Source organism: Coffea arabica, chromosome 11c, assembly GCF_036785885.1.
Source record: "Coffea arabica cultivar ET-39 chromosome 11c, Coffea Arabica ET-39 HiFi, whole genome shotgun sequence".
Classification (NCBI taxonomy): domain Eukaryota; kingdom Viridiplantae; phylum Streptophyta; class Magnoliopsida; order Gentianales; family Rubiaceae; genus Coffea; species Coffea arabica.
Window position 1 is genome coordinate 5231142 of NC_092330.1, and position 17803 is coordinate 5248944.

The 17803-nt window shown below is 35.4% G+C and overlaps 1 long non-coding RNA gene across 1 annotated transcript; it reads right to left on the reverse strand.

Annotated features, from left to right (window-relative positions):
• Positions 1–8689: 8689 nt before the first annotated feature.
• LOC140017055 (uncharacterized) lies at positions 8690–10971 on the reverse strand. Its single transcript, XR_011823351.1, has 3 exons — positions 10589–10971; positions 9454–9511; positions 8690–9199 (listed from the first exon to the last, which is right to left on the reverse strand). It is a non-coding gene; the product is annotated as an uncharacterized lncRNA (long non-coding RNA).
• Positions 10972–17803: the final 6832 nt, after the last annotated feature.

A 17803-nucleotide genomic window follows, 5' to 3' on the forward strand; every position in this document is an offset into this window, starting at 1 on the left:
TAGGGTGCATTTCGTTTTTTCTTGCTACTAAACATGGGTCAGTCCCACTAGTGTGCATTTCATTCAACTTTGCCACTAAACATGGGTTAGTCCCACTAGTGAGTACTTCATCGATACTAAACACGGGTCAGTCCCATTTTAAATTTTCTGTTCGGGTCAGTCCCATTTAAATTTCCTACTCAGGTCAGTCCCGTTTAAATTTCCTGTTCGGGTCAGTTTAAATTTTCTGCTCAGGCCAGTCCCGTTTTAAATTTCCTGTTCAGATCAGTCTCATTTTAATTTCCTGTTCGGGTCAGTCCCGTTTTAAATTTCTTGTTTGGGTCAGTCCCGTTTAAATTTCCTGTTCGGGTTAGTCCCATTTAAATTTTTGTTCGGGTCAGTCCCGTTTAAATTTTCTATTCGGGTCAGTCCCGTTTTCAATTTTTTATTCGGGTCAGTCCCATTTAAATTATCGTTCGGGTCAGTCCCATGTTTAAATTTTCGTTCGGGCCAATCCTATGTTTAAATTTTCGTTCGGGCCAATTTCATGTTTAAATTTTTCGTTCGGATCAGTCCCATGTTTTAAATTCTCTGTTCAGGTCAATCCCATGTTTGAATTTTCGTCATGTTTAAATTTCTTGTTCAGACCAGTCCTATTTTAAATTTTTCGTCTGGGTCAGTCCCAGATTATTTATTTATTTTTTTTCTTCCTCCTTAGATTATAGTAGGTCCGCCCCAATTGTAATAGATAGGGCTTATGTGCTATGTGCTTGTGTGTGCCTATGTGTTTATCGCTTTCCTAGACCTTTGCATCTAGATAAGCATGCTTGTGTGTTACGTGCTATGTGCTATGTGAAACTAGGTGTTTTACATATCTATTTGCTTTAATATTACATTTGATTATGTGGATGAATGCACGTTACCGTGGCTAGTTCAATGCTAGTCATGGCCTTCCCCTCGAGCTCTCACAAGTCCAATGCTTGTGAAAGAGCGTTAGTAAAGGGTTAGTCCAATGCTAGACCCAATAAGACCGTCTCCCTTTCCACTAGTGTCATATTTGCATGTTTCACTACAATTTCATTTTCATTTTAGTATTTCTCATTTCTGCGTGCTCCTCTAAGCTTTCCCCTATACATCTAGGATTGCATTCTCATTTTAGACTAACTCATTTGCTTGCATAGGTTAGAGAGTTACCCTTCTGGTAAGGGAAACAGATGAGTATGGCTACACATAGCCTTAGCACGCTTGTTTTCTTTCTAACCAAAAGGCAAATTAAAAGTCACGATTTAGGGTCTCCCCGTATCCGTTTTGCTTGCATTCCTTTAAGGTTTATGCATTTCTAAGGCACATTACCATTTGCACACTCCCACTTTACACTATCATTTTTTCATTATCACTTCACACACTCTCACTTTATACATTCTCACTCCGCACACTACCATTTCACCCACTATCCATTCACACGTTCTCACTTTACTTTACACTCTCTCACATCTATCCATTTACACTTTTTCACACTCATTTGCACCCCTGCACTTTACCCACTTGCACACCTGCACTTTACACACCTACTTACACACACTTGCACTTTGTACACTTGCACCTAGCACTTATTTTTACACTCAAAAATATTTTCACACACTCTCATTTTTTTCTCATTATTACTCGAGCATTTATTTGCATTTATTCGTGACCTCTTTGAGGATTCATCATTGGCTATCACAATTTATGTGATTAGGACCAATCGAGTCTCAAAAGAGACATTTTGTCCCATTCGAACCAATCATTAGATTTAAGTTTGCATTCATGTTAGACACATTCAAATGTAATACATCTTTTGGGTAAAAATTAGAAAAATTGTCACTAAATCACGCAACTAGTTTAGGCTAGGGTAAAGGGGTGCCTTAGACTTCGTTTTTGCCTTCCCTTTTATCAACCGTGACCCCCGAACTCACCTCTTTGATTTTCGTAGACTATAAGTCATCTAAAAAGGTTTTATTTCATTTTTTTTCAAAAACTACTTTTTGGGTGACTTGGTACACCCCAACTCAATACCAAGTGGCGACTCCTACTTTTTCCGTTTAAAAACCTTTTTAGATTATCATTTTGGCCAAACCGTCGCATTTAAAGTCCCATGGCCTTTTCCTTTATTTCTCACATTCACATACTTCATATTCTTCACACTACGCATTATGGTTTCAAATGACTTTTTTTCATTTTTCAAAAAATGGGGCGCGACATTAATGATTGGCCATGGTTTGATAGCTTTATTGTGTGAAATATTGGAGTATTACGTGCTAGATTGACTTGCCTAAAGAAAATTTCAGCTTATGTTTGTAAATTTCAGATTAGGGTTTCAATTGGGGGCTTTATTGTGGTTGGTTGTAGAGCTATCAAATGGTTATATGTGAAGGGTATTGTGGCCTTAATTAAGTGCATGTAATAGTTTATGATTTGTGGTTGCTATTGAGGAGAATTGATATAAGTTTTGGTGTTGAGTGTAGGATGGTAAAGTAAAGAAATTTAGAGAAAATACTGTCCAATTTTTAGGGCTACTTGATTCCTTCGAGTTTGGGTTGATTTGGGGTGGAAATGAAGGGCTTTGGGGTTGTACATATCTATAGGATCAACTGCTACATTTTCACTCCAAAAGCCATACTGTCGCTTTGCATTAGTAGTTCATTTGACTAGGCACATGACTCGTAAGCGAGTCTCACTTGTGAATTCCGTTCACTAGGTTGTCGTTGTGGAAACCATAATTGTTTTACCTTGGTTGTTCTTAGGACGTGACGGTGATCAAGAGCATACCTTGGGTGGAAACTTTTGAAGTCCTTTTGCTTGACTGGTGAGTGTACCACTCGCATGACTTGTTGCTTAAATTGATTTACTTGTACCTGTAATCTGTGACTTGAATGACTGTTACCTTTATTTATTCTGAATGAGACGAGGGTGTACTTTATCACACTCGTTCTCTCGCCTATTTGACTGGTTCCTGTATACATCTGAATCTGTTACTTGTACATGATCTAATGTCATTTGGAGGCTTGTATCCAACGACCTTTTTGTTAAATTTGAGCTCAACCCCATTGGTAGTTAATTGAATCGAGCCAGCAAGGGGTTTGGTCGAGGAAAATTAACAAGCCATGGGGACCTGTTTCTTTGGAATCTTTGAGTATTGGAGACTCTGGATTCCTGGAATACTCGAGTATTACCACTTCTGTTCCTGTTGAGGCATTCGGGCCCGGGAAGAGGTATGTTTGGTGGACGAAATTGATGTAAAGTGGTGCTCTACTGGATTGGTTGCTTACTTGAAAGTTGACGGAGTGTCAACTACTATTTGATCAAGCTCTGGTGATGCAAAAGAGGAAATTGGCACTTGAGAGCCATCTGTATCCTTTCTAATTGAGATGTGTATTCATTTCCTTATTTGGTATGTATATTTGACTAATTAAAAGTGAATTTTCATGATTCTTGACTGCTTGTACTTGTGGTACCTTATTGAGCGTAAACTCACCCCCGTTATCTTTGTTTTCCTTACAGGGTTCAATATTTTGAAACCATGATTTTTGAAGAAAAGAGTAGAACTAGTTACAGACCTTCTTTTGATTAAGCTCCTCTGTACTAGCAAAATTCTAATTGTATTTTGTATAAGTATGGATATTATGGCTTGTACTTCAATTTCATTTGTTGAAGACTCCGATGTATCTATATCCAAGTGTTTAATCATGTGTTTCAATAGGATTTATTTGAGATTGTACGTTTCTATAGTTATGTGAACTTTTTTGGTGTTCGTTGGGAATTTGAGCAATGCGGAACTTGAACGAGAAAAAAATGAAATTTGGCGGGAAGCTGATGCAGGAAATCCGGCTGTATATTTGACCAGTTCTTGGCCGGATTGACAGGGGAAGTTGAAATTTTTATTTTTGCTCACTGCCTTGAATCCGACCACCAATCCGGCCAACTATTGGCTGAATTCTGACGTGGCACTTGTTCTTTTCGATTTTCGTTGGAGCATTTAGTCGAAGTCCTATTGTACCGTATGGTTTGGTAATCGTGTTTAGATCAGTTTCTGATTGTTCTTTTTCTTGTAGTTCTATCGCGCGTTATGTAGGATTTTCGAGTGATTTGACTCTGTAGTTCAAGCGAGAGTTGGGCAGGCAGTTCACTAACCCTTGGGGTACGCCCTAGGGGAAAGTGAGGCTGTCACAGTTACAACTGTCGTTGGTTATATTGAATATAAATGGTTATGATCTATTTTATCTATTCTACTTGATATGCAAACTTGCATGGGTGGAGTATATGATCCACCGTAGAAGCGAAGTGAAATTTGCCGCCTTCATGTAGCAAATAACAACATAACACTCCAAAAACTTCTTCTATTACATTTGGTGCTATACCACCAATATAACAACAACTTCAAATAGAGTGCATCGTACAGGAAATACAGGATTAAAGCAATAGACAGTACAAAATTTGTTGCCCTAACAAGAAAATTGCGTCTCCTATTTCACTGCATTAATAAGTTTGTAGTAGTACACCATCCTGGCATTAATGAGTTTATTATGAAATTGTAGACATCCATTGATATCACCGTCCATATTTTTTTATTTTTATGTACAAGCTGCAAAACTTCTTTCGTCATTATTTGTAATATAATGGCAATAACATCATTCAACTACTGCCTCCATCTTCGTGATATGGCATGCATTTGATTAGCAATTTCTTCTATCATTGCCTTCCAAACTTCTATTTCCTGTGGGGACACTACCAATGGTTGTATCTGTGGGTATGGACCAACTCCAGCATTGCTTTCGATTTGTATGTCCTCTTGTTCATACTCCTTGAAGTGATCATCCGAAAGTTAATTTTTTCTTAAAAAAATTGTGCAATGCACAACACACTATCACTATATTGATCTGCTCTTGCATATATGAATATGGAACCAGACCCTTCAAATAGGCGAATCGTTGCTTCAAGACACTGAAAGTGCATTCAATTATATTATGAAGTCGAGAGTGGTGGGTATTGAATAGCTTCTTCGACCCTTGGTCTTACCCACATTCTTGTCCAACTCCTGTATTACGTCCTCCCTTGAATGGTGTTAAAAATTTTGACACCATCTTATTAGCCACGTCCACGAGGTAGTACTTACCTACATGCATAAAAATTGAAATACGATAATTTTTTTTAAATCTATGCTATTTGAAATAGAAAAATATGTCACTTGGTGATGTTTAGTAGATGAAATAATAGTAGAATTTGAACTTGGGGAAGGAACTGGGAAGTCGGTGTGTATTCTTAGTGCACTTTCTAATACGCATGCATCGTGTGTGCCACCTTTCCATTCGGCATACACATAAATGAATCACATATCATGATCACATACAATTAAAACGTTTTTCGATTGTATCCAATACCAATTAGTGTAGGCCATTTGTTCTGTTGTTAGAATTGAAGCAGCGATACGAGTGCCATCCAAAACACCTATGGCGTCCTATATTTTATACAATATTTGATAGTCAATACCAGAAAATCGAAAAGCTTCCAAGATGTAGTATGCTACCATATTTTGCTTTAAGCAAGCGATTGAAATTCTTGTGATTTATTGATTACACATTTCCTATGCCTTACTAAAGGGGTTGAGTCATTTTCTAATTTCTAAAAATGTTGACATTGGAAAAATGTTTCGACTAGGAATCGAATCCCAAGAACCAATACATATAAAACTTGTTGTGATACAAAACTGCAAGAGTTTGGCCATCTCTAACCTTGAACCAATGATAATATTTGGTGCTATATCTTAATCGTGAAGGCACTTCATTTGTTTGTTTTGGTCGAATAATCCTTTGTGCAAATCTACATAGTTCCAAGATTACACCTACTACATTTCTGTGGATGGTTTTGTTGAAAGTTGAAATCTCTCGATCACAACATGAGTGTGCGTATTATGACTCAACATAACTAGTGTCGTGGCCAGCGACTTCTCGATTGACACACGCTTGTTAGGATTTTGTAAAACGTAGTTATTTTGCACAAGAATTTCACAAAATCTAATGAAATTATCAATTGTTATTCTATAATTCTCCAATATATGTAGAGGGTGACCCGTTATTAGCTCCTGCACTGACTTCCAATCAAGCATATCTCCGTTTTGGCAAGATACTTTGATAAAAGTCCCATCGTAATGTTTCAATTCTAGTGTAAAAATCAATATTGCTGCACCATTGAGAATTACCTTGTCATCTTCTTAAAAGCTGGAGCCATGCTAGAAATGCATAAGATGATTTACCCAATGTTTAGTAAGTTTAGTAACATGTATTTCGACTATTGTTATTTACACTAGAAGCGATACTGCACCATTGAGAATTAAACCATGCTACTAAACTAGCTACATTGAGAAATTCTCAATGGTTTAATTCTTAATGGTGCAGCAATAGCGTGGTTTAATTCTCAATGGTGCAGCAATAGCGTGGTTTAATTCTCAATGGTGCAGCAATACATGTTAGCTGCACCTTTTAGTAAGTTTGGTAAGTTTAGTAACATGTATTTCGACTACTGTTATTTACCCAATGTTTCGCTTCTGTTATTTAACATGTATTTCTTGTTAACATGGGATGAAGTTGGCCATGTAAAAATTGGGAGAAATTTGGATGCAGCTAACAAATCAATTAGCCTAAAATGCAACAAATATCGAGTGGTTATGCATGGATGACAGTAGGATGTCTGGTGGAATGTGAATGCATGACAAGACTTTACTCTACTACATTTTAAAGGAAGGGTGTAACTATAACTGATAAACAATGCTCAATTTTTTATATATAAAAAGGACAAGTACCCATTGAATTTATTTACATGTGGAAGATTCAGTATTCATTGTACTCCTACGAAGGAAAAATAAAAATATCACACCAAATTGGTGAAATTTTACCGTTTACCTCTTAAGTGAGACTTCTACCGTGGATCTATGGCTATGCAGTGGCCTACTTGGCAATTGCTTCTATTACCCAACAAGCAATTAATTTTGTAGAGTCAGACAAATGAACACATTATACTCCAAGGATTGGTCTACTATAGTTAAAATACATGTTATATAAGAATAAAAACATATGAAAATAAAAGATTTGAGATGAGAGGACAGTTGGCAATTACATCTGCCATGAATCTATTGACAACACATCTAAACTATAAGTAGGAATAAGTAGTGAAATAATAAATTAATTTGCACCGAAATTATATAAAATTAGCAAATGTACATCACTGTCAATTCGTACGGTCTAAAGACTCATGGCTAGAAAAGCATAAAATGATTAAACCATGCTACTAAACTTGAATAAGTTAAAAATGAACTATTGGATAAATAACAGTAGTCGAAATACATGTTAACAAGAAAATGGCAATCCGAAGCAAAATATGGTGGACTGCTACCATGAACGGCCACCACATTACGAATACAAACCGATAAATATTAATTATAAAAGTCTTGGATCATAACAAACCAACAATCTAATTGTACAAGTTAAAAGTTTTGAATTTCCTCACTTTCCCTTCATCTTCGGAATGATGAACATCTCTATCCATGTCATCTACTTACTATCACTGAAGCTAAGGAATAAAAAATAGAACTCTTCATCTAACAACTCTTTTAATAGAAACATTTGTAGCATTCTCTCTAAATTTAAGCTTTCCACAGTCTTTTTGACTACTTCTATTGAATATTTCTCCTTTGCTTCTCTTTCATTTGAAACAATGGAGGAGAATCTGTTGAAATTACTAAGTGCCTTTTGGTAGTTATTCGAATCTGACATTCAGGACTTCGAATCTCTTGATCCCTTCTTCTCAAAACTGTAGGCAGTTCTAGATATTAGTCACTTATTGAGATTTCTTAAAACAGGGTTGCTATCACCATTAGATGAAACAAAGTGATATGGAGGGTCAATAATAGAGGTTAAAACCACGCTTTTTCCTTTGCTAGTAGAATCTTCTCTACATCTCCATACTCGGGGAGGCTCGTATTGGGGTGAGGTTTGGGTTTGCCATTCATCACCTCATCCCACCTCATCAACAAATCAGCACTATTTGGATGTTAAAAATCTAGATATTGCCGGTTTAGCTATTGTTCAAATAACAAGTTGTGAGATTCATAATTAATATTTAAAGGTGCTTAGAATGTCAAGTGAAAAGCAAGTCACATTCCAGTTTTACTCATGAATGTGATTACCAGCTTGCAACTATAATATAGTACATAAAGTTAATCACATGTCTATGTAACGTTAGGATAGGTGAGACAAATAAGATAAGCACTCAGGAAATTAAATTGAAAAAATGATAAGAAGCTGTTGACAAATTAAAACAGTAATAATTTTTTTTTAAAAAAAAAAAACACCACAAACCTCAACAATAGTTGTGATTAATGTAAATTAGTTGCACTTCCATAACATGCAATAGGTGATTGGTAATGTTAGTATACAATTTGATATCATCCAACAACTTCCACTCTTTTAGACACACAAAATTAACAAAAATGAATGAAAAGTCCTTTAGTCGTTTTTGATGACATATAAAATTATTAACCTCCACTTAAATCATTCAGCAATATATGAACCAAAATTATTGTATGCTAAAAAATTATGGTGAAGTAGAATTAAGCACAAGTAAAGGGACAATTTTTTAAAATCATACAACTGCCATTAAAATAAAATATCATTCCAAGCCAATAAGTTAGAATTGATTGCAAATACACACAACCATAAACAAGTAAAAATAATTGATACTATGACATGACATGGTATACAACCTCAAAACTAAATTATAATAAGAAAATAAATTTGCAAAAGTAGTAAAATCAGACACTTTCTATAATTTGGAGCAGCCATTTGTTATGACTAAATGGCTAAAGGAAAAATCAGCAACTAAATTTCCTTTCTAGAAATGAACATGTGTTTTGCATATTATCAGCCACAAAAGGATGCAAATTTAACTACATCAGAATGCCGGCTAAGACACCTAGTAACTATAGGGGCTGAGTAGACGGGGAGAATATATAACATATAAGATATTTATACCTGGTACAAATATGCCCATTGATCTGCTCCTATTAAAAAATATTTATGCTTAACATCCCACCCTATCCCTGTCTCTAGCTTGGCAGAATCTCCCCGGAGATGAGTGAACAACCTCTACTTATCCACCATTCGATAGTACTTGAACTGGCATTGAATTCCTGTACAATTGACCCCACATTCTTAGGTTAAATAAATGGTCATTGTTGTGTAGTTTGCCAACATGCTATAGGTCGACTCCCATTTTTCATTTTTCTACCACTCTATGTAGGTGCGAACATAGAGGTCCTCCTCCTAATCTAGCCAATATTTTTTATCAAACATCTATGGATAAACAAACAAGTACTTAAAAAAATAGTAACATGTTGTATGCACAATCACCAAATTCGTAGATTTAGCCAACAAAATATCTCACCTCAAAGTAATTTATTAGGCTGACGTCAAAGTCATTTGAGTCGCACGCAGAATGGGCACTAACAAAAGAATAAGGGCTAGATGAGGATTCTGAACAATAATGAAAATTATAACCAAAGCTTCATTATGTGAGTATCTGTGGAGAAAGGATGTATTAGAATGAATTGTAATAGTGGAATGTCTTACCAGTTGGTGAACTTGGTTTCTTCTTTTTTCTCTTGGGCATGAACACTTTCATTTGACAGGGCATACAACTTTACAGTTTGGGTTCACAGAAAATATGATAAAAACAAGGAGAGAAGGATGTCCATAAGAAATTCATAAAAGCAAAATCATAAAATTTTCGGGATGACAAATACAGGAAATACTTCTTGGTCTCTCTATCTAGACACAACTAAATTTACAAAAGTTTGCAATCTAAAAAAGCAAACTAAATCAATTAGCGAAGTGGTTGTCTAGCAACATCACTTTTTCGCAACACAGGAAACCAAACAGGACACCAATAAAATTTGTCAACCTATATGTCTCTACCTCTGATGTTAACATATGTATGTTCTTTAGATGAAGCGTTATCGAATGCAAAGCTAAAAATTTGCATCGCTAAGTAGTAGGTTTAAAGTCCAACCTCAACTCTTCGATTGGATTTATAGGTGATTTTTATACCACCCTCTGTATCAGAACCAATTGATTGTTCCTATTTCACATAGTTTTATGTCAATTGTATATAATTCAGAGGCAAATTGTCTTCAAAAGTCAGCATGCTTAACGAAAAAATTATGGCCAATTATTAAAGCATATTGGATGGGGACAATGAATAAGAAACTGAAGAGAAGGGAGATTATAATATTGACCATGAATATCAATTGCTCATACCTAATTCATAAATAAATGCATGAATGTAGAAATCTAAAAAACCCTAAGAACATCCAAGTTCCTAATTTCATGTGTTTGGAGTTACACAAACAAGCTTCCTATTCAATTGATTTTCTTTTACATACAACAACTGCAATCAAATTGAGGAAATAGTAAGGGTAATAAAACTTCAGAAATAGAAATTACTAACTGATGTACACATAACAGGCAGGGTTAGGGCAAGTGAATTGAGGAAAATTTCGTTCAGTAGCTCCTTTTCTTACCGTGGGATAGAGGTTAGAGACCGGCCACACCTAATAACCGGTATTTCAATCCCAATCCTTCACTCTCCTTGTCCAGTAGTTCTTGGTCTTTTTGCACATCTAAACCCAAGGCCAGACTTTTATAATACGTTTCTACCCTCTATGCGTACACAGGGAATCAATTCCCTTTCAGATCATTAGCAGAGAAATCGAATCCTTTGGTAGATTTTGCTAGCAATAGCCTAAGGTTGAAAGCCCAAAATAGCTTTTGCAGTTGTTGATTGGAGAAGACAAAGTTATGAAAGTGTAAGAGGATACTGCAAGCGAATAAATTCTCTGAAGAGGGCAAGTAGGAGTAGTTTTAGCTTTCGTTTATTGAGTTACTCCAACAATAGGAAGCAACGGTACAAAAAACTTACTGTACTTATGGTGTGTTTGTTTGGATGCAAAATGTTTTCCAAAAAACATTTTCTACATTTTCTGCTGTTTGGCTCTTAATTAAGTAGGGAAAATATTTGCAGGGGAAAAAATTTTCCTTCAAAAGGGTGGAAAACAACTTACCCCTGCGAGTTACTAAAGTTATTTTCTTTTAATTGAGCATCTCTGAGTGGGCCCTTTTTTATCAAGGAGACATACATCGGAAGAGACAAAGAAGTCACCAACAACAACCTCCATCTCCGGCGAAGGGATTGATCCAAGGTCAAATTCCAATGATGTAAAATTCTCGAATCTTTTTCCCCCTCTAAAGGGCACTACACAACTTTGTCTTTTGTATTTCGATCAAGGACATCTACAATAGAAAGAATGGAGAGATCAGCAACGAATACCTCCATCTCTAGTGACAGCAACAGCTACGTGACTTAGGTAAGACTCCAGTGTTATGCAAGTCTACAGGTTTTTATTTTGGTTTTCCAATTTAGGGATTTATCGACTTTTTGTTGTGCTGCTACAATTTCTGAATTACGTTACTAATTTTTCTTAAGGATTTGAGATTTTGCTTTGAAAAATCTTTAAACTTTTTTTTCAATCCACGGAAGCTCTTGGTATTCTGAATATTTGGCAAAACTTTGCTCTACTCCCCTTTTTCATACTGGTAGTAGTTATGCCATTGATTGGAAAGTCATCTTATAACCTGTTGCCTCATTCTGTAGTATCCATTCTTGAGAATTGAGATATGATTTCACTTGTAAGATATTGACAAATGCTATGATGAGAAGCTATCTTTTTTTTTTTAATCTTTTGAGGGTAGATAAGAAGCAATCTTCAGTGTCTAAACTATTACTATATTAGTAATAATACTAAACTATTACTATTACTATAGTAGTTATGCCATTGATTGGAAAGTCATCTTATAACCTGTTGCCTCATTCTGTAGTATCCATTCTTGAGAATTGAGATATGATTTCACTTGTAAGATATTGACAAATGCTATGATGAGAAGCTATCTTTTTTTTTTTAATCTTTTGAGGGTAGATAAGAAGCAATCTTCAGTGTCTAAACTATTACTATATTAGTTTATGTGCTAATGACTTTGCTTTCTAGTTATTTTTTCCATAATGCAGCAAACGTTCCTTTTCCAATTGCAATAGTATTACTGAGAGTTGGGTTAAGGGTCAATATAGACTTTAAACTCTCTTGTTCAAATTGCTTTATTGAACACATAAATACATCTTATTTTAGCAACTCGCAGTTTGTGTTGTTTGTATTCAATTGGTACATCTATTACTGCCAAATATCCTTTCAATCAATACTTGAGTGGTTAGCATGGAAGATGTATGATACTGCTATATAAGTTGTAAAGGATACTTTCATTCTCGTATTTTAAATTTATATTTAAGTTTAGGGTATTGATTTAGATGTTGTCAGCTAATTTTGGAAACTTTTTTGGTTTTCTCTGTTCTTTTTAGATCATAGCAAAGGACTTGTTCAAGGCCCTGAAAGAGAAATGTGATAAGAGATCTACACATTTTTGTTGCGCAAATGATTCTAGTTGTATCTGGTAATATCACTTGTGATAACTTTGGAGTAAAGGACATAAATTTGGTTGATAATGGTGAGAGCTAGATATTGTGGTTAACATGACCTAGCTACAACAACCAACTTTGAAGAATAGCAAATGGTATCAATTATTCTTGAGCAACATAAATATAGGCTTGAAAAGTATATTGATTGAGTTATTCTTCCAGATGTTTGTAGGTAGACATGAAGGAGAAATATATGATAATTGAGTTGTTATCGATTAGATGTAATGGTTTTCTTGTCTTATCTTGTTCTGGGGTCACTTGCTAAGTTTTTTTTTTTTTTGAGTCACTTTGTAATTTACAGATTGGCTCGAATGTTTTCATGTCTTGCAAAACACATTGTTGTCATATCAAGGTGATCTGTAAGCCTTTTGTGAATGTAGTTTAGTTTCATCAATAAAAAAATCTGACTTGTAATTTCTAGGACTAGGGAATGCCACTACTTACTCGGAGTGTGAGTGGTGATTGTGTTTTGTTTAAATTTAGATTTGTCTTGATTGGTGTTCTGGACTTCTGCTTCTGGTCTGCCAGCATAACTATGGTGCATAACTCTGGAGCATATACTATTAGTTTTAATATTGTTGTTACTATAATTGTCACAACTATCTCAGTCATATATTTGAACATGAGCAACTAGCAAATTTCTAGTGAAATGCCAAAACTAAAAAGACAGGATACATGATGAGTACTCAATTTTCTGTATGCAACAATTCTGGAAGAGTTTTAATTGTATTGTGACTAAGTAGTATGTCAAATAACTTAATCTATACATACATTTTTAAGTTTGCAAAAGCAAACACTTGATTCTTTGTAGCATATTTAAAATATCAAGTTTGGTGAAAGAGTGCAACATGAATGGAAGTATGTGAAAAAGTCAGATATTCTAATTTTTTAAGGCTAAGAATGAAGTAAAATTATAATCAAATGAGAAATATTTATAATTACCATAAATTCTAAAGGTAAAGAGTGAAGTAAAATTATAATCAAATGGGAAATATTTGCAATTACCATAAGGTCTGTAGGAAAGTATCTTGAACATTTAAATCAAACACTAGAAAATGGGTTCAGAAAATATTTTCAGTAGGTTAACCAAACACAGGGAAATTATGAAAATGAAATCATTTTCCTGGAAAATGACTTGCACTGAAAACATTTTCCAAGGGTAAATATTTTACACCCAAACAAACAGACCCTTGGTGTAGTCTCATGCCAACAATTGATATGAGTTTTACTTGTAACGGTCATGATACTTAGGAATGAGATTGTGGAGTCATTTCCACGTGGGAAATTATTGAAACATCTCTTGTTATCGGTTTTCATTACGTATTCCATGTGGAAGATTTGTTGGGAGATATATATTGAACCTTATTTGGGTTATTTGTCTTGTTATCCAAACACCTTTGTCACATATTATTTGGAAAAATTCAAATATTACATATCCAAACACTCTCAATATTTTATTCCGAACAATGTGTGTTGTCATCTTTCTATGAAAAAAAGCAGTGTTTTTATCTCCTTCTTTTTGCCACAAAACTCGAGAGTTCGCTTTGTAAAAAGCCTCTCCAGCATGATATAATGCATAATATTCATCCATCAATGATCTTTCCTGAGCTATGAGTTCATCATTAAAGGGCTTTTCTTGCGGCAAAGCTTGGGTAGCCAACATTTGTTCTTTCTTCTGCAGCACACGAACACTAATGCTGCCATAATGTATTTTGTTTAACTGTTTCAATTCCCTTTTTAATCTCTTGAAATTTTGACAAATAGCAACTATAGAGTTACTCCTGATAGTTTTAGTCTAAGATCTTAGCAATGTAGATTTCAACTTCCTATGTTTCATCCAAAATTTTTGGAATTTGAAAGGTTTCGGCCCAAATCTTTGACTACTATGTATATCCACTTGGATGGGAGAGTGATCTGGCATACCAGTCCCAACATTTCTACTTCAACATGAGGAAACTGAGTATACCAGGCTTCATTGGCAAATATTTGATCTATTCTTCTATATTTTCTATCTGATGCTTCCCTATTATTGCACTAGGTGTAGAGGAAACCCCTGCTAGGATATTCCTCCACATCTATAATTTGCAAACACATATTAAAATCCTCTATGGCATTATATTCAAACTCCTTACTGCCAAGCCTTTTCTGTATGATTCCTGATGGCATTAAAATCCCCAAGTATCAACCATGGCATATCCCCAATGAGAGGCTTTATTTGCTGGAGATGGGACCATAGAGCTTCCTTTCCTTTGTCTTATTTTTCCCATATACTGCAGTGACCACAAACGGCTCAGTTTCAAGGCTATCCACAATACATAATATAGCCTAATGGTGACTTGATAGTAGACCACATTTCACAACAGATTCGTTCCAGCATACCCAAATACAATTGGCATTTCCTGGTATAGTGTTCTGTCCTAATTCCCATTGCAGGAAACAATGTGCAAAGACATAGTTAATATTTACATCTTTGATTTTATTCTCTACTACTCCAACTATAGCTGGTTGTATACTATTTACAGTTTCACTAAGTTTTTTTTGTTTTAGGGGGTCAATTAGCCCCTTCACATTGCAACACAATAATCTCATGCTATAGTAGGGGAGAAAAGTTTAGTGCAAACCTTCTTCTGAGCACCTCTACCAAGTTTTTCTACTTTCATCTCCACTGCTGGATATTCTTCCACTCCTTCCAGTAAGTTGTAACTATTTTGGATGTTCTGTGTCTCAATTTCAATTTTCTCCTTGCCCTTGGAAATTCGTTTGTTTACACTACTGGCTCCTCTATTAACCACTTCACCTTCGTTTGGTGTTTTCTTTTCTGCAATAACCAACTCTGCTTTTCCCTTATTTGATTCTGCTACTCTCCCATGACCTTCCACCTCTTCCTTATCCACAATTGGAACAGAGATCTGCATAGGTTCATCCCTTTGCACTCTTGATAGTGGTATCCACTTTGTCAGCATATTTATAGGACAATTCTTAGTCTGATGTCCAAACTTTTTGCATTTTGTGCAACTAGGTGGTATCCATTCTTATTCTACATCCTAATATTCCAGCTTCCTAGTTTCATTCACATAAGGAATCTTTGTTGGTCTAACTGCTCCTACTTTTAGCTCCACAGATATCCTTGCATAAGCTACTCCAGATTGATTAGCAGTCTATTTATCTGTATACAGAGGTCTGCCATTGTAACTAGCAAATTTGCTCAAGGAGGCCTCATTATAATAATGCAATCGTAGATGAGCTCATTGAATCCAAATTGGGACAGCATCAAGCTCTTCCTTCCTCATATCCAATTCTGGGCTCCAAGGCTCCAAAAATGACATTTTACTTGCAATTGGCCATGGAGATTGCTCCAATACACATGTCTAACTCTCAGCAGAGGAAAAGTTGAATATAAAAATGCCATTCTTCAAGGATATCACCTCAACCTTCCCCATTTCAGCCCATCTATTTTCGACAAATTTCTGGACAACGCTAAATGGAGGGTTGAATCCCCCAATGCAAAGCCTACTACCGCATGCTGCTATTTCTCCAATCCTTGAGATACATCCTCCATCGACACTTGGATTGGGCATTGATCTTCCGGTGGAATAAATTTAAGATTCAATCCCTCATGAGCTGGTTGAGCTCCACTAACTACTTGTGCCCAAGACTTACCACCCATCTCTGGTGAATAATGCTTTGGATTCACTTGTCCAATAGCTTGCTCCAGCTTCCCAGGTTGAATTTGGCTAACATCAAGTCCCAAAATTGAAGCATGAATGGCTTGACGTGTCAGCCACTCCATGAATTGGGACTTTAGAACCCTACTTATGGTGACTTTAAACAAGAGAGAAGAAGACAGTTGGCTAACAAAACTCTACAAAAATGCAAAAAACCAATAGGATGAAATGTATGCGAATGTGAAGTTGAAACATAATATATATAGAAACAAGAATGCAGAGCTGCCAATGTGCAACAATGGCGGAAGTTTACTCTACGCAAGTTAGCAAACACAATTGCCAAGTACGCATGTTAGCCCATACAGTTTGACTTCAATAGGGTAATTGATTTATATTTTAATGAGCATCCATGTTTTGTACTAACCAAATAGTGGTATGTAGTTGGTAATTAATTAATATTTTAAGCTTAAGTGCAAGGTTTTTTTTACACATAAAAACCAACGCCAGACACGTCTAATGGCAAAACAAATTATAAAAATTCAATCTTTTAATAATAAAACTATTGTCTGATAATAATTTTTTAATCTAAATTATAGGTTCATTTCTTTAGCACACAAATCTCAATGTGATATCCCATTAGTCAACGTATGCAAGAAAAGTTCCAAGATTATGCCTAATTAATTTAGTACAAACATATGTTAGTATAGAACTCCTTGTAGCCTACTATAATGACAAAAATGAGGTTCATACACTCATGTCCTTTTCAAGTCCCATGTGTAGCATAAAAAACCCATTAAACCCTAACATCATAGTCCCTACACCCTTAACTTTTTTTCTAACATCTTTCCATTTTGGGTTAATACTTTGAGAGTTTTAACTATTTCTTAACAAGCACTTCTTAATTGAAAGATAATTTACTGAAACATATCCTAAATCGTGTACAGATCAGTATACTCATCCCTTGGTTGCTTCACCCAATCCATTAAAATCACAAACTTCACAATTTCCTCGATTATTGAAGTTGGTGAAATGATTAGGCTGCAAAACTCATTGTATGCCACCTATCTCCCTAATTTACCGAACAAGATAAGGAGTTTTTCACTTGGTCAACTTTCGGGATGTTTCAATCTGTGGGGTTCGCTTGTTTCAATACCCTTTTGGGCATTCTTGTCCATGCGAGAATATTCGTCCAACACAGGACCCATGTAACCGAATGGTTTACTAGTAGAAATTGACAAAATAACTCGAATGGCACACATTTTCCAATTTAACGACCTTTTTTGTCACAAAAAAAGTTTGATGATCAAACTGTCCCATTTTTAATAGTTGAGTGATAATTTTGGCCCTTCACTCTAGGGAAAAAATAGTCAAGGATATCTATAGTATTACCACACTCTTGCGCATGAATGAAGTAACACTAGACTTTTAAACCTTGGGGGGCAAAGTGTATATAAAACTTATATAGCGTGCCAAAAGTGAAACTAATTCCTAATTAGAGGGCAAATTGCAATTAAGTCTCTGCATATTTTTCCCAAATTGCACTCCAA